The sequence below is a fragment of the Pseudorasbora parva genome, chromosome 21, assembly GCF_024679245.1.
Source record: "Pseudorasbora parva isolate DD20220531a chromosome 21, ASM2467924v1, whole genome shotgun sequence".
In the NCBI taxonomy this organism is placed as follows: Eukaryota; Metazoa; Chordata; class Actinopteri; order Cypriniformes; family Gobionidae; genus Pseudorasbora; species Pseudorasbora parva.
In genome coordinates, this window is record NC_090192.1 from 4,750,064 (window position 1) to 4,771,245 (window position 21,182).

General features: G+C 37.7%; 1 protein-coding gene across 5 annotated transcripts in view; it reads right to left on the reverse strand.

The window, feature by feature from the left end:
• The window catches only part of tanc2b (tetratricopeptide repeat, ankyrin repeat and coiled-coil containing 2b), a 258,320-nt gene extending 239,009 nt beyond the window's left edge, over nt 1-19,311 (reverse strand). For 2 of the 5 annotated variants that reach the window (XM_067429931.1, XM_067429930.1), the window contains exon 1: nt 18,851-19,309. The gene's annotated coding sequence lies outside the window, so the exon portion shown is untranslated. Of the gene's footprint in view, nt 1-18,850 lie in introns of all 5 variants that reach the window. The other 3 variants (XM_067429932.1, XM_067429929.1, XM_067429937.1) reach the window with 3 other exon arrangements.
• Between the last annotated feature and the right edge of the window lie 1,871 nt (nt 19,312-21,182).

The window sequence follows — 21,182 nt, forward strand, 5'->3', positions numbered from 1 at the left end:
GGGGAGAAGAAAGAAAGAAAGAAAGAAAGAAAGAAAGAAAGAAAGAAAGAAAGAAAGAAAGAAAGAAAGAAAGAAAGAAAGAAAGAAAGAAAGAAAGAAAGAAAGAAAGAAAGAAAGAAAAACTGGTAAGCTAAAAAAAAATAAAACTAACACTTTACAATAAGGCTCCATTAGTTAACATTAGTTATCTATATTAATGACCATAAACTAATAATGCAAAATACTACTAACGCATTTACTAATCTCAGTTAAAGCCACAAAATGTCATTTCTAGAGCTCGCTTGTTTAAAACAAAGGTACGGTTTGATCACGGCTTGATTTCGCTGAGCTTTTATTCTGCCACAGACGACGCTTCTGCTTCTTCTGCTCGTGTGTATGTGGGGAAACATAAAGCTGGTTTATCATATTAGATACATCTGAGTCTGTTAAAGTGATGTTATAATGCTACTCTGTGCATTCACTCTGTTACTATGAGACACTTGTTCACACTGCAGTGAGCGAGATCATATTAGGCATGGTAAAGCACGCTAGCCTGACGTGGTCATACTCAATTCTAGTCAGAATATGAGTCTGAAACTGCTCCACTGGGCTGTGATTATGAGGCGTGTTTCAACCGAACTAGGAAAGACCTCAATTGGACAGACCTACAACCAATCAGAGCAACGAAGGGACGCATAACGTTACTTGTCAAATGTCAACAGAGCTCAACTGCACTGTGATGCTAAGTCTGCGTTTTTTCCGCGGGTTCTTTTCTATGTCTGCGGGTTGAAGCGGCTATTATGTGATATATAGACCCTGGAGTGCAAATTTTAGCAGGCAACCTTGCCACAATAACACACATTTTACCCCCCAAACGCCATTTTTTCACCGGAGAACCCCCCTAGTAGTTGCCGCGTTTTGTTGTAAAAACTTGGCAACCCTGTCTGCACGCGCGCTGAAATCAGCTCTTTGCCAGAGTTGTAAAATAATTTAATGATACACAGAGTACTTACCCAACATGATCATCATTTCTGAGAGAAATTGTGATGGTGAATGCATATACAAACAAGCTCTCCGTTTAGGATTCAAACAAATATAATCCAAGCCCCTTTGATGACGTGATGATTACGTTACTGTTGATCATCTGTCCGTCATCGTCTAAAGCCCACCCTTGATGATTTCACTGGTCCGGACAGTTTCTGTTCGGGGATAATTACTCCTCTATGGAGCGAGGCCAGACCGAATTGCCCGACCTACATTTTTTGTGGGCGGGGCTAAGTTCGGCTGGCATCCAGGCTAAAAACACGGTACTCTGTGCGGTAAATCAAGAACACGGTACAAATTGTTCCGGGTAATTTTGGTGGAAACGGGGCTAAAGGTGTTTCCATGGTTTCTACAAAATTATGACCTTTTAGTAATTTTGTTTCTTGTACATAATTAAGACTTATAATCTGCATACATTCATCAGTAAATTCTAATCATTGTTATTTTAGGTATTATTTATAAACCAGTAGTTATTAGTTAGGAGTATTTTAATTACTTTTAAGTTTATGTTTTGAGTCATTTTGTTATGGGCTTTTGTCATTTTTTATTAGTTTTTTTTATATTTATTTTTTTAATTATCTGTAATTGTAATCATTATGGTTTTGGTTAATCTTAGTACTTAAATGTCAAGGCAACATTTTTTTTCTCCAGTTAAATAAAAAAATATATATATATTTATTTACGCTTGATTCCAATTCGAACAAAATGCTTGATATATATATATTTGAATAGCTTAATTTAACAATAACAACGCTGATTCCTTTTCTTTTTAAGTTTCATATTTTATCAAAACTTCACAAATTCCTCTATTTCTTTATAATGATAATAAACACTACAAAAAGCAACCCAAATGTGACGGACTGAAAAACCCCAAACTTTGTCTCCTTTCACCAGGTAATGCATCCAGTCAATTGTGTTTCGAACAACCTGTCGATGACAGAAGTTTCCCATAATCAATCCTAGACTGAAACTAAACCACATCAACTCTACTGAGCTGCAATGAAGCTTTTAATCATGAGCTATTTTAAAGGGTTGGTTCCTTTGAGCTTGAGTGACTCGGAGATGACGGCAGGTCTGTAGGTGGATGAACAATAACCTGCAAATCACTGTTCCCTCCGCACTCCAACACGCAGGCATGCACACACTCCAAAACATCCCTGTTTTACATATCCACTCTAATTTTCTGTTTATGCGTCCGTCATCAGTGTGTACAAACACAGACGATACTGTAATTGCACCATCACATGGACACACACTGTAATTTCACCATCAAAAGCTGATGAGTACCTTTAAATTGGTGTCATATAACTAGATAGCAAATGTAGAGACAGACAGTCAGCCAGTGATGATAATGACTATATTCACACATAAAATATGTATGAATCAGTTGTGCTACCTAAGGGAGGCCTGGCTGTGCTCCAAGTGGAGGAGGCGCAAACCACACCGTTAGATAGAGACCCCTGCGTATTCATTATCTCCATAAATGACTCTAAATGAGACGTTGCAGGGAGTAATTGCTGTGATGACACATATCGTGGCCGCTACGGAGGCAACGGAAACCAGAGCAATCAAGGACAAAGACGGAAATCACAAATATTGTACAAATAATAGCCAAACGCATGGCATTCATCATTCCCACTGGCCTCGAAAGAAGCTTTCTCCATTGAGCTGGATCTATGAAAAATGGATTACTTTGTCTGTCAGATTTAATCAGCCAGTTATTAAATAAATGTTTCGACCTTATATCTGTTATAAAGACTTCATTGATTTACATCACAAGCTGACAGATTTCCATCTAATTTTTGGTCATTTAAATATCAGCACATGCACTTAATTTCATATTTTTGTGCCTCTGTATAAAATGTGTTTTTTTTTTGCTCTATCTAGGCAGACTTTTTCCTTCGACATGTCTTGAAATGAAGTGAGTACAGTAAAATGTATGATCTCCGATATTGTTTTGAATATTTTAGATGATGGTGTCAAAAAATAAATAACCATTTATTTGACTTGACTGAGGCGTTATTAGTCATGTGAACCTCTCTTCCATTTTAGTGTCATTTTGTATCATTGAAAATGTAATCTTAGATATATTAGAATGATATAAAAATACACAAAATTGAATGTGGGAAATTACATGACTGATAAAAACAGATGAAAAAGGAGATGTTTTTCTGAGTGATGGATATCTTAATAACTAGATACAGTGCAACTTCTGCATATCCATCATGTTACAGTGCTTTGTGTAAACATATATAATAATGGATTACAAAAATACTACACTAATGTGGGCAATGTCATTAGAGATAAAATACAAAATCCAGGACCTCAAAATATTAAACAGCTTTGAAGCTGCAGTATAGGGAGAAAAAAAGCCACAATTTTCACTTCATATCTGGACGGCATGCTGTTCTAATGCTAAACAATCACCCAAAATGCAGCGATAACCAGTCAGCAAATAATATTTTTAAAGTACTGTTATTATTTTAAAGTACTATTTTAAATAAGTATGAATAATTATTGATATATACTTTCTACCAGGCGTTCAAAATTCGTAGTTTTGCATTTTATATTGTGTAGGTCTCCGGCTAACTCACATTATTACTGTCTCACTGAAATCCTTCTGCTCATCATCTGTGTGCCACTATTAACTGAGTCGGTTAATGCAGATCGTCTGTCCTTCTTACTATGAGTAAAGATGAAGGATTGAGCCAGATTTCTTCCACAAACTTTAATGTTCCATCAGTCATTGACGTTAGAGCTGGGCTAAAATATTGCTGTCATTGATACGGTTTCTACATGTGCACCAAATAAATGAGAAACACACATGTGTTTGTTGATGGACACACTCTTGTTAATGCTGATGCTCAGGAATTACAGCTCAACATCTCATAATGAAACTCAAACTGAGAAGCGCATCATTGAGAAACGTTCTGCTCAGGTCGCTCTGTAATGGAGGTTCATTTTGAATAACTATTTCTCCAATGTTTCATCATCAGACTCGCGCTCGGATTGATATTGTAAAATCTTTACTGTCTGTACTGTCTTTACTGTGTGTAAACTCATTGATCTTTAGGACGCAGAGCTGAAGTTCAGTTATGGTAATGGGCGTTTTATTTGGTGCTGTAAGCGGTCGACCAATCACAACAGGCTGGGCCATCTGGCCAATCAGAGCAGAGCAGGCTTGCGGAAAGGAAGGATTTAGGGTGCTTTCACACCTGCCTCATTTAGTTCGGTTGAATCGTACTAGAGTTTGTTTCCCTCTTTGGTGCGGTTCGTTTGGTCAGGTCTGAAAGCAGCAATCGCACTCGGGTGCGTACCAAAAGCGGACCAAACAAGCGTACCGAGACCTCCTTGAAGAGGTGGTCTCGGTACGATTTCAAACGAACTCTGGAGCGGTTCGTTTGTGGTGAGAACGTGATCCGACCTCGAACAGAACCAACTGCAAAAGTACTGATCATTTTTGGACTGAACCAGCTGCCGTAGTTAGCTGTGCTGACATTGTGTGCATGATATTATTACCTGATAGATCGTTGGAAATATTTTCGGAAGATGGAAGCATGTCAAGAGTTAATAATTAATGCACGCCTCCTCTTGAAGTGACGAGCGATGCGCGCTCGCCATCTGCAGTGCATTAGAACATTGTTTTCATGTCGCATCCGCGCTTCATTATAGAAATGTATTGTTTGCATACTGTGGTAAATACACACAGTGTAGTAGATTATGGCCAGGGACAAAACCAGCCTGCGCAGTCGTCTCTCCATAGGGTTATTATAGTTTGCTGGTTTTGCCTCGCCTGTTGGAATTTTCCCACACGTAAATTCTGACCAATCGAGAAGCAGTTTAGGAAATACGGCATGGCCAATGAGTGATGTGGATGTTGTCACGTGCCTGCGTTTTGGTTCGTTTCAACTGGTTTGGACCAAAGCAATCAGTGTGGTGTGAAAAGGAACCAAAAAATCTGAAAAATGTAACAGTGTATACTTGTTTGCCCTTGGTTCGGACCAAATTAACCGAACTAGAGATGTGAAAGCACCCTTAGAGAGACTGATTCATCCGTCGAGTCGTTTGAGAATCATTGAACATTGTGGAGATGTGCAATGTAAATTATGAGAAAATGAAACCCCTTTTTTTACCTTTGATGCATGTAAACCTGTTGTAAGAGACGCCAAAACAACATTAGGAGCCTTTAGAACAGCATCATAGGGCCATATTAAATAATATTTAAAACATGCATTTCATGCATACAGAGACCTAAACGCACCTTTTCAGTGATGATCATGGGTTAGGAAAATTTCTTATTTGAATATTTTTATAGGGCATAAAGTCAAAACATAACCAAGAAAAAAAGCCTCATTAAAAGAGTGAAATGACTAAAAAAGATCATCTTTAGTTTGGCATTAACCTACTACTGTTTCCTATTAGTGCTGTCAGCTCATTAAAAAAACGAATTATTCACACATTTTTCTGTAATGATATTGTACATTATATAAATGTAACGGACTCTATACATGGCATGCCTGTATTGTCCACAGAAGTATGTAATAGTGCACTGAATCCATTCAGAGGGTCTAAATATATACTCTTCAGCGTGGACTCAATAGGAAGCATATGGAACGTAGGCAGCATATGCAACTCTGGCAAAACTGACAGCAGCTAAATAAAATATTTGCTTCATTCTCCTTTATCGACTCATTTCAGCAGGAAATGATTTAGGAGCCCAGTCGGCATTGTGAGGCAATATTTTTCTTCTATTGGCCCTCATCCTGACCATCCAAAGTCCATTTTCCATTCCATCCAAGACCCAACTGCCCAGATTTTGTGCATTAAAAGTTGATCTATGAGAAATGGATCTACGAAAAAGAATTAAAAAAAAAAATTAAAATACAAAGAAACCTGCTCTTTTTTAGTCTGACTAGGATTAGGAATTGGACACATATTGACTCTTCAGAATAAATGTGATGATTTTGCAAGTCGCAAAAACGGTTGACTGATAATTTGATTGGCTGCTTCGTTTAAGTGCATCAGTTCAAATGGCCCGCATCATGATTCAAACTATTTTAATCATCAGCGTGGCACTGCTAATGAATTAAATTTCGACATTAATATAATTAATCACCAAGGACTGTTCTTCTTAAGGACTATATACATTTATTATGTGCAATTCTTTCTGTGTGTCCAGTACTCATTCTCTCCTCTCTCAGTATATGTGCACTGGACACTTTAATATCCTTTGTGTCACCCAGGCTCACCTGGAAAACATCTGTCTGTTATACTGTTATGTATCATAATTGTTGGGCTGCACTACATATAATTTTAGCATCGATATAGAGATGTTCACATCCACAATAGTGGTGTTTCACACGTGTGTGTGTGTGCGCGGTTCGCACTTATATCGACTGATCGCATGGGCTATGTGTTATATAAAAATAATAGTCCATCAATCGCGGGTGGATGAGAAATAAATCATTGTGTTTGTTTGATAAAGACTTTTACGAGCCCTGTGATCGAGAGAATCATTCCGGTTGCCGCTTCTCCCTCAATCTCTCCTCTCCCTGTACTGACAGCGGAGCTGAAGCTCATTAAATATGCAAATCTTATCCAATCCTAGCTGTGGGCGTTTACTTTCAAGTCTTCAGTGCTGCATCAAAGTCCATCAAAACCCAGCGTACAGGAGAGAGACTCAAAACCAGTGTAGAAAATAGCCTATTACTTATTAGTCATGATGTTTTTGAATGTAAAAACCAGACGAACATCATTAGTTGACCTCAGACCACTGTATAAAAAAATAAAAAAGCCAGTTCATGACACCTTTAACAAACATGAATTATATTTAATGTATACAGTGAAGACTATGCAGTGTTACTTCTTTAATTTGTATCTTTGTTCTATTGTTTTCATCTTTGCTTGCAATTTTGAAGATTCACTCCCCTACCAATCACCTCAATCATGATTATACAGCTTCTCAGGTCATCAGGTAAAATTGCTAGAAATATGTATCCATAGTCAAAGTTGGGTTCTGGAAGTAAAACGGGAAATAGATTTTTAACGATCATTTATAAAACAAAGACACCCTTGTTGTGAGCCATGAGGTTGTTAATCAATCGTATGTGCTTCTGTTTAAGCTGTTAGCCATTATTTCAAAATCGTGTCTAAAAGCAGAATTAATGGTGAAAAACAACATCGGGGGGGGGGGGGGGGGGGTTATGGGTTGTGGGCGGGGTCAGGGGTGGCATAAAATCCTCACATAGGCCCATAATAATAATAATACTTTTAATTTGTGCCTGTGCTCTTCCTACTTGTATAACAACTTAATTAGGAAATATACATAAATTGTTATCAGTTTGCACTGCATAAGTTATGAATTATATATAGATTAATCCTTATTAAAGGTACTGAAGTTATTTAGTCAAAAGCAGAGCATATTTAGTGAGCAATTACTTTTGTTCTTTACATTGTCAGTGATTAAGTTACAGTCACTTTAAAAGATCTTCCGCTGTCACACATGATGAAGTTGCACTTACAAAACACGTGACTGTCCCTCACCTGCTCCTCTTCAGAAAATTAAATTCGCTGTCCCATTGATCATGGTATTTACACGAGGGTTTGGTTTTTTGGCAGGAGTGCCTTCCGTCTCTATCGTTACGTCCATCATCCGCCTCTGTTTTGTTTTTTCCCCCGTTGTCACTCGTCACCTGACCTCACACACTAACCTCATGATAACGGCCACTACAGTACTGTAGGCTACTGCAGACGGCAGTTATCGCGAGGCTAGTTACAGAGCAAATTTCAGATTGGAAATATTTTAATACGGGAGGACGGCGGGAAATAAGGGTAAAATACGGGACTTTCCCAGCCAAAACAGGATTCTTGCCATGTATACCCATGGTAATGTACAGACAATTCCACCAGAGTCGAAACACACCAGAAACTTTAAATAAATTATATAAATGATATCATGCTGTCTGCAATGCTTCATGGGATTGTAGTTCTTTTCTTCACTAAAGCCGTTAAGTACACAGTCTTGTACTTTTGTATTTTTTTTAATATTTATTTCTTCAAAACGAGGTTTGTGTTATGATTCTCCTCACAGCTGGTTGGCTTGCTTCATGCTTTAACAAAGAGTTTTTTTGAAATGCCTATGGAAGAAATTAATGGAAAAAATACTTCCGGAACCAACGCCACTGAAATAGCTGGCACTCAGTATTTAACTGACAATAATGAAAAATCATTCTTTTTTGTGTTCATTTAGTGAAAATCAATGTAAAACATCATTTTATTATGTTAAAAGTGTGATTTTACATATTTCAGCATTAAACCTTTCTCATCTATTTGGCAATAATGGCTGTTTGTTTGTAATGATGGCTCTGCTGAATAAAATAAAAAAAGTTCAGAGCAAATACATCAATAGTTATTTATCAAAGCTGAAATAAATGGCCTTTCCTGGATGTGATCACAAAGAGCTGGAAAAAAAGATTATAATAATACAGTGATTGAAAAGCAAATCAAAACAGCTTGAAATAATCAGCAAAGCTTGCTGTGAATAAATAACCAGCCAATAAAAAATCTGACAGATAGAGTAAATTAAAACTCAACAAATGCAATGCTAAAAGTGAATTTTGAGGGAAAATGCGTTCTCACAGAGGTTGCAACTCACATCAGCCTTACATTAAAGGGAAATATCGCTCTGGTTAGAATACAAATCTGATTAAGGTAAAGCATGAGAAAAGAAAAGGCAATAGGACTTCATTCATCACTGAAATATCAAAAAGTCAAATAACCAACCTGACCATAACGAATTCAACATGCACAGGGGATTCAATTACGTGAATTAGCTATTACAGAACAAACGATCTTCTAGGATTTATTCATAATGCAATGTAATAATAATGTATGTATTTTTAGACCTCCAAAGGCACTCAAGAGGGTGAAGTGTTCTTGAGAAGGCCACAACCTGCCATTTATATCCACTCACATATCATTATATCATAAACTCTTAACCTCTTACACTCAGGGCCATTTTTGGGGATATCCGCCTGGATTTGGCCTAACCAAATTGAAAAGCCTCCCATACACACATACAGTGGTCTAGGTTCAAAATGTTGGTGTCATTTTACAGGAAACCCTTTAAAGTTACATAATACACTGCTAAAAGTCATAAACATGTAAGTATATGTTGTCTAAGCTGTACTAACCCCCCAAAAAAGTAGGCGCTTTTTTTAAAAAACTTTTTTTTTTACATAAATTCATTTTTGAAAGTGTGTAACTCAGGCCCTGTGTGCTCTAGGACCCTGCAGACAGTTTGGGCTGCTTCCACTAAATTACAGAAAATAGTGGGGAAAAAGAAGTTTGTCTGCATCATGTTGTATGCAAGATTTATTCAAATAGGTCTGAAGGGATGACCCCCCCACCACCACCACCACCACCATTTAAGCCCCTTTCACACTGCGATTCCGGCAAATACACAGATAATGCGACCCGGCATTTGTTCCCGGGCCGCTAGATTTGGTCCATTCACACTGCCAGCGAAATGCCGTAATATGTGCACTTTCACACGCAACGCTTAACGGTCCCGGGTCCAACGATCTGTTTAAAACACCGACTAGCTCTTCTGGCACTGCAGGGTTGTATTATTGAAAAAAACAAGCTCTAGGAGTCGCTCAATAACTACGTACAAGTTGCGGCATTAGTTTCGGCTATTGTTCACACAGCGCTCGTCCCGGGTCGACTACCGCAATATTACTAGGTCCCCGACCCGGGTCGAATTCGGTAATCAATCCCGGGACGTGGTTGCTTTCACACAGAAGGCGACCCGGCAATGTTCCGGGAATATTGCGGGTCCGACGTGCAGTGTGAAAGGGGCGATACAGTGATATAAATGCAATATCCAAGTGTCATTACATTAATTATACATGCTGGAAGCAGCCCAAACTGTCTGCAGGGTCCTAGAGCACACAGGGCCTGAGTTACACACTTTCAAAAATGAATTTATGTTAAAAAAAAGAAAGAAAAAAAAAGCGCCTACTTTTTTGGGGGGTTAGTACAGCTTAGACAACATATACTTACATGTTTATGACTTTTAGCAGTGTATTATGTAACTTCAAAGGGTTTCCTGTAAAATGACACCAACATTTTGAACCTAGACCAATGAATGTGTGTATGGGAGGCTCAATTTGAGTAGGCCAAATCCAGGCACTGGAGTAATTTAGTGTAAATACATTACTTTTTGTAAAACAAATGCCAAAGTGATGCATATTTTCAGAAAGTAGAGACTCTAAGCTTTCAAATGGTACCACATATGGCATCATAGCTTCTCCACAGACATTTAAAATGGAAAGTATATACATGACGATGTCATTCCCGTCCCTGTACAGGGTCCTTTATTGGCATATTTGGAAGAACCGTTAACATCCACGGAACCTTTCCATTGATCGAAAAAGGTTATTTCGATTTTTAAAAGGTTCTTCACACTCGGCTGTTTTAAAAACTGTTCACTGAAAGGTTCTATGCGGAACAAAAAAATGTCTTCTATGGCATTGATGTGGAAAAAAAACCACATCAAACCACAAAAAAAAACTTTTGGAACCTTTATTTTTTGGAATGTATATCAATAGAATGTCACCACACATTCTACAAAAAGAGGAATCGCACACACAGAGCTAGTCCGACACAAACGCACACACATGAACATATTTACCCTTAATTATCTTCTGGGACAACACTGGCAGCTGGCTAATTGGTTAAGAAGCAGCGAGGTTAAGCACTGCAGGGATTTGCTCCTCACAGAAACACACAAAAGCATATAGCAGAAAAGAAAATCACAAAAGTCTATTCAACATCAGCCGCAGCCCTAATCAGACACCGCTAGTTTTCCCAGAGGAGCTCAGGTACATTCATTTGTGTCTCACAGATGTACTTTTTGATGTGAATTCTGCCTCAATCAAACATCTGTTTTTCTCTCACACAAAAATAATGGCGCAAATTACATATTGCTTGTCAAATGTCCTCTGAGAAATCTAATCCTGTCCGAATGGGAATGTCTGAATGTCTTTGCATCATAATGTTTTTCCTCGTCTATTCTGACCTTCGAGGAACACCGTAACTAAGGTCATCACACTGCCTGGTGCACCTTCATTATGGATCATTGTGCTGGGTACAATAATGGTGTGTTCATGTCAAGCCAGAAAGATTGTACGTACAAGTGAACCCACATGAATGTCACAAAGTCATAATTATACGAGTGGACATTTTCTTTAATAGCAGGGATTCAGAGTTCTACACCTTTGTCAGGCTATGCCTAAAACAGTAAAACTCAGATTTAATGTTAACAAGTAAAATTTGAAATCACACTCAACAAAGCGGCTCAGCGGCCTGCAGTAGGACTGATCATAACTATCCTGCAATGAGTGCAAGTAAACGACAAATACAAATTTGTTGAATAAAGTCATTATTTTTGGGGGGTTGTGGCATACAAAAAAAGTATTCTCGTCGTTTCATAACATTAAGGTTGAACCACATGGACTATTTTAATGCCTTTACTATCTTTCGGGGCCTTAAAAGTTGCAGTGATGTTGCTGATGTTGATGGTTGAGAAACCTCTCGGATTTCATCCAAAATATCTTCATTCGTGTCCCGTGTCATTTGGAACGACATAAGGGTGAGTAATTAATGACAGAAATTTCATTTTTGGGTGGCTAAATAATAATAAATAACAATAATAAATAATAAAAATAAATTCTGTTTATTAAGTTCTCTAAACATTCAAAACATACATTTTCTTTGAATATATTATATATATATATATATATATATATATATATATATATATATATATATATATATATATATATATATATATATATATATATATATATATTCAATAGATAAGTTATATATAGGACAGGTTATATATATATTAAAAATATGATCTGGAAGTAGTCTTTGAAAAAATAAGATTTTCTCAGCTTTTTGCTAAAAATGTAGCTATTTTTATTAACCTTACCCATATACAAGTGTTGATAAAAGATCTTCATGCATAAAGATGTTTAAAAGCAGAGGGACTTTATCAAATTAAATTTTGTATTATTTTTCCCTTCATTTATTATATTCTGCTTTTATATAAAAACATTTTTTTATATAAAATATATTTTTATATAAAATAAATATAATTTTTATATATTTGTTAATTAATTTTTAATTTATTTTCACATTAATTTTTATATTCATTCATTTATTTATGCATTCATTTATTTATTCCCACATGTATTTATTTTTACATGTATTTATTGATTCATTCATTTATTTCAACTATTCCGTGTGGAACATGGAAAAGAGGAGGGCGGTCGTTGTGTAGCTTCGGCGCTTCATTGGTTGAGACTTACACTCGCTGGCAGGAAAAGTTAATGTTACTAGAAGAATATTTGTTCATAACTTTAAGAGAACTTTGCCAGAACGTTAGGGAAGTTCTGAGAACATTCCCTGTTAGCTGGGATTATGTTGGTTTGCTGTATGTATGCGGCAGTTTGGAAATTAAATATTTGCTGAGTGGCACTAAAAGGTTAATTCATTATACTTAACCTAACCGATAGGGTTAATATAAGCAAACTTGAGAAACACATTCGCTGAAAGCAACCATGCCATTTTTTACAGTAGCTTGTTTCTGTGAGAATTTGAGCTCTTTTATCATGACTTGAGTTTCACAGGACTCGTACCAAATGCAGTGCTGTACCAGGTGACCTATCGAGCAAGTTTACGGCAGAAAAGCCAAACATTTGAAGCTGATTATGTGATGCAAACAACAAAATGTATTAGTTTACTAATCATAAACTATGTGGAAAGTGTTTTTGAGATCATATAGCATTGTTCAAGGAATTGCATTAAAGGTGCACTATGCAACTTTCCATCCGCTAAAGGGCGCCTATTCAAAACAAAGGCGTAGTTTGATGCTGGCAAGTTTGAGCGCAGCATCTTGGGACATGTGGTCTTCACCACACAGCTGGTGGAAAATAGGACTCGGGAAGAAATCATGTTCATGGATGCGGTTATTAACGTTACTGTAGTGTAAAGCAGAGCTGGACCGAGTGTTGTGGAGCTGAGCACGGCCACTGGAGCGATTGTTACACAAACACACCTCGCGAGCAGTGGGACTTTTATTATGACAGGACACAGTCTCTGCCGCCATTTCCGCTTTTCCGATCATGAGTATGAGAGAACACAGCTCTGTTTATCATATTAGACACATTTGAGTGTGTTTAAAATGACATTATGGCGTTACTCTCTGCGTCTACTGTGACACTTGTTCACACTGCTAAGAGTAAAGCACTTCTACCAAAAACCGAGAGTAACGCAGATATGACGCGATTGACAGGCGACTCCCTCAAACACTTTACTCAGATGTCCCGGTTCATTGGTTAAAATAGCAATTTTCTCACAATTTACAAATAGTTGGAAACATTTGGGATATTGTAAGAACTCAAGTGAGCAAAAAATATAACACTGGCCTAGTGGATTTTGGATATTTTACTGCAAAAATACTACATAGCGCACCTTTAAAATGAGTCTTCATAAATCAATAATATGTACCTGAAATGACAATTTATGAAAAAAAAAAAAAAAGTTGTTGGTGCTTTACTGCCACTAGGTATACATTCGCTCTCTCTTTCTTACAAATTGAACATTACCCCTCATATGTGAACACTCTCCCGCCTGCTGTGAAAATCAGGTTTCTCACAGCCATGTACATTCCCGGCCTACAATGCTATCCTTCGGGCTTTCTGATTGGCTGTTTACAGAGTTCCATTTTCCTCATCACCCAGAGAAAATGACTCAGCAGAAGCCTACGGGAGAGAAGCCCACCTCTACTTCCAGCACATTAGGACCGTTTTTGGCCTTCATAACAGCAAATGAGCCAGAATCTACAGGAAAAAGCAAGCAAAACACGCTAGATAGACCTCACTAAAGAGCCGAGCAGAAGGTGAGACAGATGTGTGAGTGAGGGTGGTGGAAAGGTTTCCCTGTTCACTATGGGTGCGAATCACAATGTCATTTCTATTCAGGGAGTAACAATACGATACCAAAACCAATCAGACTATTTGTTCTTGGCAATAAAACATATCTGAAGGCTGTCTGAATTGTGCAAACACACCCCTGAAGATGCACACTGCATACTGCTTTAGCAGAAAAACCTGCTGCACAATCTACTATATGCCTTCTGTCATCCCAGTGATAGTTCATACTTTTTTAGCAAGTAAAAAACCTTTCAGTATAATAGCAAAAACGTCCACCTTCAGGTCATGGCACACATGTATTTTCGGTGAAATCTTTACTGCATTTTATAAAGTAAATATAGCAATACATTTTATATAGTAATCAATAAAAACAAACATTCTGGACTGAGGTGTACTTGATTAACTTCATACACTCTTAAAAATAGGTCCTTTGGCAGGGTGTCTGGTTCCATGAAGAACCTTTAATATCCAAAGAACATTTACATTGCACAAAAGGTTCTTTAGTCTGTCAAATGGTTAGGAAAATGTTTCTTTAAAGAACCTTTCACAAAACGGTTCTTTCAGGGAACCAAAACGGGTTCTTCTACGGCATCACTGTGATACCCCATTTTTGGTTCTTCCTGGCACCTTTATTTTTAAGGATGTACTGTACTTTTTTATAGAAAAATTAAATATGATACATACAACAGGTTTTTAAGGAACGTTTGTAAATCTCAATCATCACTGCCGTGTTTCATAACTTTATATTTTTTAAGGATATAAAAATATACACGCAGTGAAGATCCAAGTAACGTTAATGCGTTGGCTGAACCACATTTGTGTGGCTGTTAATGCTTAATAAAAAAAATTATGAAAATGAAGAGGCAGAGTTGTGTTTTATGACATATTTCTGGAGTGCCTTGAACACATGTCTATTTTGCTTCAAATGCTTGATTTCTACGTGCGTCCAATTCGCTGCGGACGCCCGAATGGATTCAAAATGTTCACGCGTCAAACTAGACGATTTTGTCACTCTATTTGCGTTCGGTGTGAACGTAGCATTAATCATAGTTTACAGCTATAATTTATAACTGAAATATATAGGCATTTTGTGTAAGTGGCACTGTTAGAAAAATCTCATTGAATTACAAGTCTGATGTATCAAATATGATACAAAAACATAAAACATGTTCTTTTGGATTTCAGTAACTTGTTTTATTGAAGTCCCACTGTGGTTAAAATCAAGTTATTAATGTTGTTTATATGTCTATGTGGTGTTTTTAATATGCTTTAAGACAAACCATGATCAAATTCAATACACCATTGCTGACTGTTTTCTCTTAAAAACTGCAGTGTGAAAAACACGGTTTGGTTTCTGATGTCACAGACTACCTTGTAACCAATCACGTGAAAGTGTGGGCGGGATTTAGCATATCATTATCAGTGAACTAGCAGAGGACAAGGTCAAGGTTTTCCTAGTATATTTTTTTAATATACTTTCGAGGTATTTATCTAACTCTTAGTGTCATCTATAAATGTTATGTTTTGTACTGCTAATGTATTTTAGTTATCAGAGTTCTTAATAATTAATGTAAAGTTCCAATACAATTTCTTTGTGGATCAATCCAGCATCGTCTGAGGGGAAATGTGATGCGTTAAATCAGTTTTAAATTCAGTCAGGCATGAAAGACTGAAACTGATCCATAAGCATCACATTAAAATAAATTGTACCTCTTTATTATTACTATTAATAAGGTAAATGTGGCAAAATACGCCACAACGTTAGCACTGCTACCCATAAAACCCCAACAAAGAGATTGCACATCACTTGTCACATCGAGAATATTGGGTTGAAAAAAGAGCAGGACATGCAGGACAAGGTCTGGGCCTTTAATGGGCACTCTATCTCAGCACACCAGCTCCTGTTCACTTCCTGTTCAACTCATGCTGTGACGTCAAGCCCCACTAATGAAAACTGGACTAAGCATGATAAAACAACATTATCCTTAATTACAGGAATCTAGTTTGTTAAGCCTTTTGATTAAGCCTCTCTATTTATAAGTGCAGAAACATCAGGAACAACTCACTACTGCTGTTCTTGATTATGATTTCACTTTTTTGACTTTAGTTAGTATGTATGTTGCTGTTTGAGCATAAACAACATGTGCACATTTATATCAAAGAGTGATTTTACTTTCATAGAATTTGCTTTTTAAGGACTACAACAAGCTTCTTCCAGAGATGGTGACATCACTAACCCTAAAATGTACATAAATGTATATAAAATGGCCCGGGGAACACGCAACAAAGGGGGGGAAGCCATGTTGGGCTGCTTTAGAGAAGAGGAAGAGTTGATGTAGTCGAGCACATTTAGGAGCTGTCGAATCTGCTTTTCACATTTATTGCAGTAGGAACTCAAATGCAATAGCATGTCAAAAGCAAGATGACAACAGAAGTTATAACCATAATTAAACTAAACTATCCATGTTCTCTCTTCATCAGCAGATATTTTCTGGCTCTGTGCATTTTACAACAGTTCCCACATCAGATTATAGATTATCATGACAGAATATGCTAATCAATGACTTGAAGATAGTGATCTCCACATTAGCTACATAAATTCCTCAACTATCCCTTCAGAAACGTCCTGTCTCATTCTAAATGTTGTCTCTTCTTCTTGAGTCTCCCCATCATTGTCAGACACCGGTTTGAACATAAAAGGCTGAACAGTTTCTGTAATTTTCAGTGTGTCTGTGTGAGGTAATCAGAGCTGCTAACCATAGACTGTAAAAAAAATATGGACGTAGTGTCCGTGACATCACCCATAGGATTCCGATAAGCCGTTCTGAAGCGTAGAGTAGAGACGAGCTGGGCGTTGCCATCTTGGCATCACGTCACGCCCGGATAACAGAAAATGGGCAAAGAGGCGGGTTGTGGGTGGAGCTGAGCTAAATGGCTATCCACCTGTCACTCAAAGTGGCCACGCCCTTAATTATGCAGAACTTTAAGGCTTTATATAATATAAACAAATTAGTTATAAAAATAAATTCACCCCCTCAACAATTGTCATGAAGGGCAAAATGAGCTGTATAGACCAAAACCACAATTAGTACCAGGATCTAAACATGTTTTTTTTTCCTGCTGTAAATTTGGGAATTTTAACATGGAGCTCAATGAGATTCTGCTTCCTTCTGGAGCCTGTCTCTAAAGTGTCCAGTTGATAAACGATAGCTTTAATCTTCACTATGGGTCACTAAATGTCTATCATTAGCCATTGGCTAATAAATTCTTAGATTTTACTTGCCAGTTTGTGTGTGTGTGTGTGTGTGTGTGTGTGTGTGTGTGTGTGTGTGTGTGTGTGTGTGTGTGTGTGTGTGTGTGTGTGTGTGTGTGTGTGTGTGTGTGTGTGTGTGTGTGTGTGTGTGTTAAAGGCTAAGTCTAAGTTTAGCATAGATATATTCTCACTCGCTGAACACTCTGACTGAGCACTTGAGAGTTTCGCTCTCCATCAAGAGATCTGTCTATTTCAGTTCAGCTCAATAGATGCATAGCCTTTATTTGACGTACTGTAAACTCGCTGTCGCTTTGCTGAAAGCGATGTGTTTCTCACACAAAGAGCGAGAGTCTTACTAACAACGCAGAATCAACGGGCTACATGTAAACTATATCCTTTGTTGCATTCTCCTGTCAAAATAACAAAGTTCATTTGGAATTGTTTGACTTCTAAGAACAAGCTAAATATATGCTGGTTTCTTTGATAGTGGGCGGAACTAATGCCCAAATGGCAATCTCATTGGCTGGCGCTCATCTATTACCATCCCTGTTTTGATTTCAGTAAAGAAGTTCAAGCGAACTTATATAACGTGATTAATATTCATGAACCCAGCAGCAATTCATCAATCCTTATTGCATCGTACATTGTTATTAGTAAAATGAGTACTTAAATAATATTTTAAAATAATACTTTTAATAATATATTACTATTATCTATTAATATTATCAATTTATTTTACAGAAACACTGAATAAATCAACAATATCTAAAGTAAGCAACACACCTGTCATAGGTTGAGTTAAAATGACAAATATGCATCCATACATGAAGTTCTATTTACTAAAGTTATATCGTTAAATAGTGCTTGATTATCACAATGCAATTGATTGACTGGTGTTAAGAATTTACATTCAGATATTTCTTCAGATGCACAGGGGGTTTCATTATTAATATTCATTAGCCTACTTCAGAACAGGCAATAGCTAGCTTATTACATGCATTTGGAAAATAGATTTCATCAGTCTTTAAATCATAAAAAGCCTAAGTTGTATCAAACATCACCAACAATAAAGAGCTAGAGATAGTGTCAAAAGTGTTTTCTGTTGTTTTGTTGAACACTTCTTGCAGCTGTAGATTTATGTTGCACTTTCATACAACCTTCAACAGGCAAGTAATTACCTATAAAACCATTTGGAGCGAGTGATTAAGTGATGTTTTATTACAAAATATCACTAAAAATAACCACAGCTTACCGCCAAAATACCAACTTCAGTTATTGCAACAACAGGAAAGTTGGTATTCGTGATATTCTCAGAAAACAAACTTAAAATAGATTAGTGTTGATGTACTGTTGTACAACAGCTGTAGAAACTGTAGTATTTGTGTTAAGTGGTTAGCATGGTAATTTCTGTAAAAGCAGCTGAGAACAAGCAAAGCACGGATTCGTATCAATTATCCCGTCACTGAGGAAAACGGTGCGTGAAAGGTTTTAACCTGGATTACCATTTACCTTCTGGCAACACACGGTGATTAATGACAGACACACACATCAGGCGAAGACGTAGCCCTACCTTGTTTATCTTTTACTTTCCGTCCCACCTTCCTCCGCTCGCGTCCGCACCGGTGTAACCTGAGTGATAATGTTTCCTTCGCGTGCTTTTTCTCATGACAGCCCTCCACGAGCCACAAAATACGCTTTCCTTTCCCCTCCGCGGACACTTTGGCTGAACATTGGCTGGTTTCTCCGCTCTACAGAGCAATAACGCCGGTGTGTGTTTGTGACAGTGCGCAGAGGACTAGCCGACAGTCGAAAGCAGGCGATGCAGCACTGCAGTCGGGGTGAATGCGAGGAGGCGATCGGTTCCTGCAAGCCTTAATGTGGCACGCCACAGCACAACCTCTGCTTGACCAACTGTAATGTCATGTATTATTCATAACCATGGGAGGGACTTTCTTCCGAACTGCTCGTTATCATGCAAGAGGTGGCGCAAGGTCGACGTTAATCAAAAGATGCTGACCCTGAGAGGATCGAGGCCACTGAGAGTCCGTTTCAAACCACCAAGTAAATATTCTGCAATAAAATATAAAAAATCTATATAAATTAATAAAAAAATAAATAGTCGGTAAGATTGCTTGGTAACACTTATTTTACAGTGTCATTGTTACATGTGTAGTTACTGGCTAATAGCTATAAATGATTTATAATTACATGCAACCCCAAAACAAACTCTAACCCTAGTAACATATAGTTACTTTATATTACCCGGTACTTAAATGTATGACTAAACTGTAACAAAAACACCTTAAAATAAAGTGTAACCGATGGTTTTGTTTTAATTTGAAAGCCGAAAATTACCAAGGCAGCAGAAATACAGTAAAATCAGTGATATTCTGAAATATTTAAAATAACTGTTTACTATGGACATATATGTTAATGGGGGGGGGGTGAAACACTCAGTTTCAGTCAATCTCATGTCAATCTTGAGTACCTATAGAGTAGTATTGCATCCTTCATATCTCCGAAAAGTCTTTAGTTTTATCATATTTATAAAAGAAATGTACCGAGTCTTTCCGGAAAAAACCGAGCGCCTGGAGGCGTATCGTGTGGGCGGAGCTAAAGAATGACAAGCACGCAAAGCGGTGACGTCCTCAAGCGTGGAGAAACCCATGGCTCTCTCAGCTAATACAGATAATGATCCAGAATCTAATCTGAGGGAAATAAATTGAACAGGAGAAACGGCAACATCAGGACGTCCGTCTCTGTGGTATGTAAGTTACTGTATTTAATGGCCTCTCCACATTTCTGTGTATTTACTCGCAGTGTATGAGGACATGATTCGGTTTATGGACTATTGTATGCGACTAGACCTTAGAAGTAGCAAGCATACTGTAATGTTATACAGAGAACAACAATGGAGTAACCGTTAGCGCATTTGAATGACGAAGCACGCGATCGTGTCGTTTACTGATGTTTACTCATGCGTCCGTAGCCAAAAGCAGAGACATTTGAAGCAGTTTAACTCACCGGCTGCTTCCAAAGACGGACCGAAACTTTATCGCTGGGACTGCTCCGTCAAAAACACACTTCTTTGGTATGATTTGGTAAAGTCCTGTGACAGCAGTAGCGTGTAAATCCATTTTGAGACGCAACTGAAACGATGTTTTGAAGCTTCCCGTCATTTCTGCGTTCAAATCGGTTCAAATGCAGCGCTGCCTTCCCGGAATGCTGTGCTGAAGCGTTGAAGTCGCTCGACATCACCCATAGGAATAAAGAGAAGCGCGGCGCCACATAAGTGTTTACGGACGACTGGATCTGCATCTGAGGGACTGTTTACAGCGTGCTCTAGTCACGCACGCGCGCGCGCACCCTACCGGGAGAAGAGCCCGTACGGCCCATACAAGGACCTTCCGCTCTTATTAACGTCAAGTAGACCCATACTCGAAAAAAACTCGCCGAAACTTGTGAGAAACCGGAAGGAGTATTTTTGACACAGAAATACTCATCAAACGTCCAACATTAGTTTTTGAAACTTTGTCTATGTTTAGGATGGGAATCCAAGTCTTTAACAGTGTAAAAAGCTCAGTATGCATGAAACAGCATTTCACCCCCCCTTTAAAATGTAATCGATTCCTGTGATCAAAGCAGAATTTTCAGCATCATTACTCCAGTCTTCAGTATCACATGATCCTTCACTAATCATTCTAATAGGCTACCATGAAATCCTGATTATTATCAATGTTGAAAACAGTTTTATGTCCTTCTGGAAAATGTAATAAAAAGTGTTTAGGATTCAGTGATGAATAGAACGTTTAAAAGAACAGCATTTTTCTTTGAAACAGAAATGGTTTGTATAATTTTCAATGTCTTTACTGTCACTTTTGATCAATTTAATGCATCCTTGC